Genomic DNA, 8,385 nt, shown 5'->3' with positions numbered 1-8,385 from the left:
CCCATTAAGCTTATGGGCAGGCCTAGTCTAGCCTATTGCCTACCCTTACACATATATACATAAACATATCGTATGATTATGTTTATGTTATGTTCTTCATACACATATAACAGGAATTTTGTGCCATTTCTACAAATCATTTATGCTTCACAAAATTTTCTAGGGCTTCTTATATATAACCAAAACCAAATGAGGTTCAATAAGTTGTGAACAGCTTGAACTAGTATTTTTCCTTTGAGTGCACACTTGACTTAATCACTAGATTATAGAGTTGGCCAAAATGTGTTGAAAATATTATTCCTTTTATAATCTTCCTCATGCTTTATGGCTTTCCTCTCCAAAAGTTCAAGTTGACCCAAGGATGATAACTTTGAATCCATAGGTAAAAGAGGATTGAAAATTGTTGTGTTGATTTTTTAATTTAGGAATTAAGACTTAGTTAAATTCACTTATGATGATTATAGAGGCCATGACCTTTGTCTTTTTATCTCTTTTTTATTTTTTATTTTTTATTTTTTTTATTTTTTTTTATAAATGAAATCCTACCAATTTTAGGATATACTTGTTTTTATTATATAATATATGATCCACTAACCATTTGAGATATATATATATATATATATATATATATATATATATATATATTGTGTTAGATCTCCTTTTAGTGCACATCTCACTTGATTATTAAATTACAGAGTTGTCCAAATTATCTCAAATAGATCTCCATATAAGCTTCCTCATGTTTTGAAAAATCTATTTTTGAAAGTTCAAGTTTTGTATCATTATTCACAACAGCTAAAACCTTTCAATTACTTGAGACTTTTCATGTTAATAAATAAAAAACATATAAGACAATAGGGTGATGCCAGAATACTCTAAATTAAATCAGTATATTTTTCTTTAAGATAGAGTTACAAAAACATATTTTTAAGTACAATAAAGTGATGCTAAGGCCCTTGCATCTTCGTTCACTTTCATAAATTTTTAGATCAATATTGATGAACCAGAAATTTATGGTTGTCATTCACCCAGAGAAGACATTACGCATTTATTACGATCATTGATGACAAAACGTAACTGATGGACCAACTGTCACAAAATGAGTTGTGGCCTCTAGACAGAGATTTTGTAATGCACTAGCCATTGAGCATAAATGCAGCACATCATTGCCCAATGAGGCATACAACTATAAAAGAGAAGATAACAAAAACCCAAGGTACCCCCAATTACACACAAACACCCTACGAAATCACTTTGTACTCATTTTCTCTCTAGAATCTTTCTCCCTTACTGACTTAAGCATCAGAGGTGGTTTGGTTGACACCACACTGGCGCGTTACTCTTCCACTCAGTTCATTTTGCAAGTTTCTCATCTACAGAGATGACCCCATTCACAAAATCGTCCATCCGCTATGACAAGGAGCTCAATTGTTGATTTTTCTGCATCATCAAATATCAAATGATGAACTTCAAAAAATCTTATTTACTTATCACATGAATATAAGTTTCACCAAGAACCACATGTACGCACATATATTTATTTAGTCCCCCTTGACACACACATATAAACAACATATAGTATGGTTATGGTTATAAGCAAGGAGTAATGGGAAGGAGCGTGGTTGATCTATTTTTGTCACACAAGTTTCTAGCAAGGGATTGTAACTAAATCCAAGAGGTAATTACCTAGAAACCTCAAGTAATATTTTAAACATTTAAAACGGCTTATTTTATTCTTCATCGAAGGCGCCAGAATGCATAGAGCTTCCCCATTTACATGCAATGGAAACATATAAATACTTGCACATTAAGACATACGCTCCTAAAAATAAAGGAGAAATCCCTCACGACATGTGTCCATACCACATGAGCTAGCAACACTACAAAAAAAAGGTTCTATGGCCGCGTTTTTAAAACGCGGCTATATGTCAAAAAAACGTGGCTATAGCCTATAGCCGCGTTTTTTTAGGCCACGCTTTCTAGTGTGGCCTAAAACCTGTGACTATAGGACTGACGGTCCTATGGCCACACTTTTTAACCGCAGCCCAAGACCAGATTCTATAGCCGCGCTTAAAACGTGGCCTAAGACCAGGACCTATGGCCGCGTTTAAAACGTGGCCATAGGATTGGACCAATGGTCGCGTTTAAAACGTGGCCTAAGACCAGGACCTATGGCCGCGTTTAAAACGTGGCTATAGGATCGGACCAATGGCTGCGTTTAAAACGTGGCTATAGGTGACAACTATAGCCGCATTTTTTTAATGTGGCGATAGGACATATTTTTAGCCACATTTAAAAACGCGGCTATAGCCCTTTTTTTCTTTTTTTTTTCCTATAGCCCTTTTTTCTTCAGCACAATGCTGAAGAAAGACATTCACTGTCAAATAAATCATCAAATTCTTATCAATGTAACTCTCCTCAAACGAAATCCTTGTTTTCAATTTCAATTTACTGTATTCCTTACAAGATCTCCACCCACACAGTAAACACTTAAGTTGGGACTCCTAACCTTTTGCTTAGTAAATCAAAATAGGCATTTAACCAAACATAACAAAAAAGAAATCCATATCTGAATATGATATAAAAGAAACCAAAGAAACAAGCTTTAAAATGAAATGAAAGATATTCATATATCCCCCCCCCCCAAATGTTTATGATTATAAAAGGGGGGAAGAACATAACACAGTAACTATTCTCAGGGACTAAATTGTAAAATAAAAAGAAAACTAAAAGAATCTCAGTTTGAGTCACAACTCTATTGCCTAAAAATTTTTGTAATTGCATTAGCCAATTCCAATAGGCCAGAAGTAATCAAAATTGATATTTACTAAGAGACAAATTCAATACATACATAGGGCCTGGGCAGTAGTTAGTCTTGCCCGAGGATCCTTCACCAGTAACTTCTTTACAAAATCTTTCGCACTGTTGCTTATGGTTGGCCATGGTTTGCGGTGAAAATCAGGCTTGTTTCGTAAGACCTGCAAAAGTGAGACAGTTAGATAAGTATACAAAAGGAAACTATGGGGGGAAAAAAGAAGCAATATTGAAGACACAAACTTTATGGTAGATTGAGATGAAAAGGCTCGACAATTGAACTCATTTTCTACAAATTCACCGAACTGGGTTTTCCACAACTTCATTGCCTCTCTTCCTCTCCCTCACCCCAAGACATCACACACACACACACAAGAACTAAGGTTAAAAAAAAAGTTCAAAGATTGGAAGGATAAGAACTAATATTAAAAATTTTCAAGTTTATAGAATCTTTTTAGAGACTAAGTATTAACAGCCAAATTGATAATATGCATCTGGCAAAATATTGATGCCAAGCATGGATAACATCTTGGTCGTGTATTTGAGATTGAGATTGAAATGGAAAAGTGAAAGGCCAAAAGTCAGAATAGCAAGAGGTAGAAAGCTATGAGTTTGTGTAATTGAGGAGACATTTGGATTTTGTAAGAGTCAGAGACATAAAGAGAGAGTTGTGTTATGAGCGAGAACTTCAAAGGCACTACGTTGTTCTCTGTGCATGGGTTAATTGTAGCTATTAATTATTACTTATTAGAGTTTGGCTGGGATAAAAAATGGGCTTGGGCTTGCTATGAACTTCAATCTTGGACAAAATATATTGTTAATTAAAAATAGGCTTGGGCTTGAGCATCGATTATTTTCTATCATCTAATTAATTAGGAAATCAAATTTGTTATTGTCTTTTGATATCATACTAATTAATTGACCGCTTTAGATAAATAATTTTTATTCTAAGCTGAAAATAATGTATCTAAAATTAATTGTGATATTTCTTGTTCAACTAACATACCTCTTCATCATCAGTTTTCTTCTCAGTTGAAGGCTCCATCCGCTTGTTCTAAGCCATTGAAAACAAATTGATAAATGAACTGAAAAATAGTTAAATATCAAGAGAAAATGGTAAATATGCATAAATAGAACCCAATAGGCAACAAAATTGGCTTCAATGAAATGGATTCCGTCAATATTATACTATCCATATGAGATTTAACCATAGTTCACTTTCAAGTGACATAGTCAAGTTGAAGTTGGGTTTTTTCTATGTTCGGCCTACTGATTTTCAAGTAAACCCATTTTCAACGTTATATTGGGCTTGTTAAATTGGATTGGACCTATTTTTAAAATAAAGAATAACAAACCATTTTGATTAGCCTAAAAACACACAAGTGACTGCCTTCTGAAACATACTAGAATATCTACCAATCATAGTTCATGTAATTTCAACAACACTCAAAAGCATAAATATAGTAGGATAAATATCACAAAACAATAAATACGTACCTTATTACCCATCAGGAGACCAACAACATAGCCAGGATTTGAGTGGCACCTTCCATGATGACGACAAAGTCTAAAAAGAAACCAGAAAATATATATTACAGTGTGCACAAAAAAAAGTTTGACAAAAAAATAGCCAGGTTACAAGGACATAACAGCCTTAATAAATGTAGTTTTCCATAAATAAAAATTCATAAAACCCAACTTCAAAAATCAAGAAATAATGAGAATTATGACATGACAAAAGTCACAATTGCACTAAAAAGTAGCGTAAAAGAGGACATCGACTAATTCATGATTGGTATTTACCTAAATACTTGGGATACCACTAACTAAATGAGAACTTCATTGCAAAAGCGGAGCACTGTCAGGGACCCTGCTATTAGCTACTTATCCAACAAAAAAGAAAAAGAAAAAAAAAAGAGCCTAACCAAACTCAATCCATCCTCCAGGAAAAATAAAAGGACTATGCTACCTAGCCTAGTATTATTCAATAGTAATAGTACTCGACTACTCGTTAATTTTTTTTTTCTTTTTCTTTTTGCAACAGATTCAAAATCAAAACTTGATTGTCTTATCATGTTCGTTTTCCCTGCAACCAAAGAAAGGGTACAGCTATAACAACTCATTCAATCAAAAAATAAAATACGGAGGTCCTTAGGCCGCGTTTTTAGCTCAAAAAACGCGGCCTAAGAACCTGTCTATGGCCCCGTTTTTAAAATGCCGCCACAGTTAAGGAAAAGAAAAAAAAATTTGCCAAAAAATAAAGTACGGAGGTCCTTAGGCCGCGTTTTTAGCTCAAAAAAACGCGGCCTAAGAACCTGTCTATGGCCCCGCTTAAAAAACGCGGCCTAAGAACCCGTCTATGGCCCCGTTTTTAAAATGCGGCCACAGTTAAGGAAAAGAAAAAAAAAATTTGCCAAAAAATAAAATACGGAGGTCCTTAGGCCGTGTTTTTAGCTCAAAAAAACGCGGCCTAAGAACTTGTCTATGGCCCCGCTTAAAAAACGCAGCCTAAGAACCCGTCTATGGCCCCGTTTTTAAAATGCGGCCACAGTTAAGGAAAAGAAAAAAAAAATTGCCAAAAAATAAAGTACGGAGGTCCTTAGGCCGCGTTTTTAGCTCAAAAAAACGCGGCCTAAGAACCCATCTATGGCCCCGTTTTTAAAATGCGGCCACAGTTAAGGAAAAGAAAAAAAAAATTTTGCCAAAAAATAAAGTACGGAGGTCCTTAGGCCGCATTTTTAGCTCAAAAAAACGCGGCCTAAGAACCCATCTATGGCTCCGCTTAAAAAACGCGGCCTAAGAGCCTGTCTATGGCCCCATTTTTATGAAACGCAGCTTCAGTCTATCTTGGGCCGCGTTTTTTATAGCCACGGCTTAAAAAACGCGGCCCAAGGCCCCCGCGTTTTGTAGTGCAATGACCATCAAATAGGAAGGTGAGAGAATGAATCCATGTTTCCTTGTGATGTAAGTCCAATCTTTATATACATAGTGCCCTATGTGATGTTTGTTTGTGTCCAAGATGAAGGTTCGATGCTTATCGCTTTGGCTTGCTACCTAAGTCATGCATAACTCGGCTTTATGGGGCCTAATTGGGAGGAGCAAAACTAAAATTAAGTAGCATAAGGCAAAGGGAAGATGATCTCATAACACATCCCAGTTCCATGTTTGCATAAAAAATTCATGTCAATTCTAGGAATATTGTATGATACATAAACGTGGTTACATGAGACATAAACGTGTCAATTCTAGGAATATTCTAGGAATATTTTGCCCTTACAATTTAGGCAAAACTACACTATTTGTTCCTAAAATTTACATGTTGAGCGCAATTGCTTCTTGATGTTTTAAGTGGGCATTATTGGTCCCTAAAATTTTAGAAATAAGCATTATTTATTCCTTCGTAAATTTCTGTCTACTTTCTTGCCAATGTGCCTAACAGAATAATGACGTGACATCTTCTTTTAGTACTTAAAAATTACTAGTCAACAAACACACCACCCTCCTCATGCCATATTCTCTCCTTTGACTCCCACTACCTCAAGTTAGCCATTGCCTCCAACACCACCTCTGGCTCCGACCAACACTTCATCTCCCCTCCCCAACCCTTCCTTCTTGTTGCCAATACCTCCTACAACCTCATCTAGATTATCTCTAAGTCCCATCAAACAAACTCAACAATTTCTCCCAATGGGTATCCCAGATTCCAATCTCAAATCAATATTAGATAAAATTTGCCCAAGATCTAAGCTTGAATTACAAAACCCATTTTCAGTAGCCCCAGCTACAACGAAATAGATCTAGCTATAAATCTTAAAGTCGGTTTCTTTGGAAACAATCTCAGCCTTTTCACAAAAATAAGAATTGGGTATGTTAGAGAACAAGTTTAAGCTCACGAAATCAAGAGTTGGGTCTTACTCTAAATTATTTTTGCTAACTAGGTCTTGCTACAAATTGATGGTGGAATTTAGTATTGAAAAATAGCAATATTAATAGACATTATAGAACAAGATATGAAGGACTAGGAAATGAGTGGGCTTTTAGCTCTTTTTTTTGGGTCAATGTGCAGTGGTTCAGGGAATTAGGTCCAAGTAAGGTTATTTCTAGTGGAGGCGACGAGGAGAAGGGGTTAGGGTGGAGAGCCAAGGAGGAGGGAGACGAAGTACTGGCTAGAGCCAACAATGGTGCTAGAGGCTATGGTGGACTTGAGGCAGTGGCATTCAAAGGAGAGGACTTGGCATGAGAAGGGTGGTGTGTTTACTGATATGCAATTTTTTTTTTTTTTTTTTTTTTTTTTTTGGTAAAACTCCATTCTTGAAATTTATCCACTAAGCACTTTTAGTCCTTACAATTTCGACTAAGCCATCTCTAAAGTTTCAAAACTAAACACAATTGGCCCTTACTAACTTCCATTAGAAAAGAAAAAAGAAAAGAAAAAGAAGAAGAAGGAGTAGGCATATTTTTACTAATGTGGTAACATTTTTTAATTTAAAAAATCCCAAAAATGTCTCCTCTCCATTTTATCCCATGTGTGTGTAACTTCTGGCAAAAATTAGTGTCATATCTTCAAAGACGGCAAGACAAGGAGGTCTGCAAACAAGAGATCCATACATCGGAGAAAATATCTTGTTATGAAGATTTTAAATTAAATTTTTCATTAATCCAAGAGGGACCTTTCATTTTTCTCCATCTATCTCTCTCGTTTTTAATATTATATAATTTGTCTTGGTATTTGATTTTATGATTGGTCTACTCTCTGAGCAAAAATTTACTACTATCTTGATTCCTCTTTGTATCACCATATTCATCAAATATTTCAAATATTTGGCTAAAAGTGCTGTAACATTTTCATATTAAATAATTAAAATGAATAAAATTCGCAACTTAAATGTAAAGATGTGGGAGTTAATATGGAAGATGAGGAGTTAGTAAAATGTGTGCTCTCACATTGAAAAATGTGAAAATCAGAGAGACCCCTTTATTATTATTTTTTTTTTTTGAGAGAGTTTCAACCTATGGCGTCCGCTCATGATGATAGCTCTTTATCATCAGACCAAGACACCAATCAGTTTTTGGTGTAGGTAGAGATTGAACCCCAGATCTCTTATACAACTATCAAAGACTTTACCAGTTGAGCTAACTAGAACCCACGAGACCCCTTTATTATTTTTAAGTGTGAGTATTAATGGACTAGAGTGTGTTGGAGTAAATATTGAGTCAAATACGTGCGCAAGAGAATGTGGAGGGAGGATGTGTCAAAATTTCATATGGTCCCTAATGGTATAGTGTAGTTTAGCCTTTTTTATTCATTTATTAATAAAAATAGTTGCCACGTGATTAAAAAAAGGTATTTCATTATTCAATTAGACATAGGCAAGAAAATTAACAAAGCTAACGAAATGTAGATAGTGCATAGAACTCTAGGGGAATTTGGTTAGCCAAAGAAAGTTTGGGTAAGCTTCTGCGATGTTTTGTGCTTTTGGAAGTGGGAACTATTACTATAATTTTGAAATTAGTCTGGTTTACTCCACATATCTCTATTTCCTCTTAGTTAAAAATTTTTTAGTGTTAAGA

General features: G+C 35.1%; 1 long non-coding RNA gene across 1 annotated transcript; it reads right to left on the bottom strand.

Annotated features, from left to right (window-relative positions):
• Nucleotides 1–2,604: 2,604 nt before the first annotated feature.
• Nucleotides 2,605–4,336, bottom strand: LOC115962956. The gene is made up of 3 exons (XR_004085642.1): nucleotides 4,312–4,336; nucleotides 3,821–3,868; nucleotides 2,605–2,978 (listed from the first exon to the last, which is right to left on the bottom strand). It is a non-coding gene; the product is annotated as an uncharacterized LOC115962956 (long non-coding RNA).
• Between the last annotated feature and the right edge of the window lie 4,049 nt (nucleotides 4,337–8,385).

The sequence above is a fragment of the Quercus lobata genome, chromosome 10, assembly GCF_001633185.2.
Source record: "Quercus lobata isolate SW786 chromosome 10, ValleyOak3.0 Primary Assembly, whole genome shotgun sequence".
NCBI classification, from domain to species: Eukaryota; Viridiplantae; Streptophyta; class Magnoliopsida; order Fagales; family Fagaceae; genus Quercus; species Quercus lobata.
The sequence above is the reverse complement of the archived record's forward strand: the minus strand, read 5'-3'. Positions and strand labels throughout refer to the sequence as shown.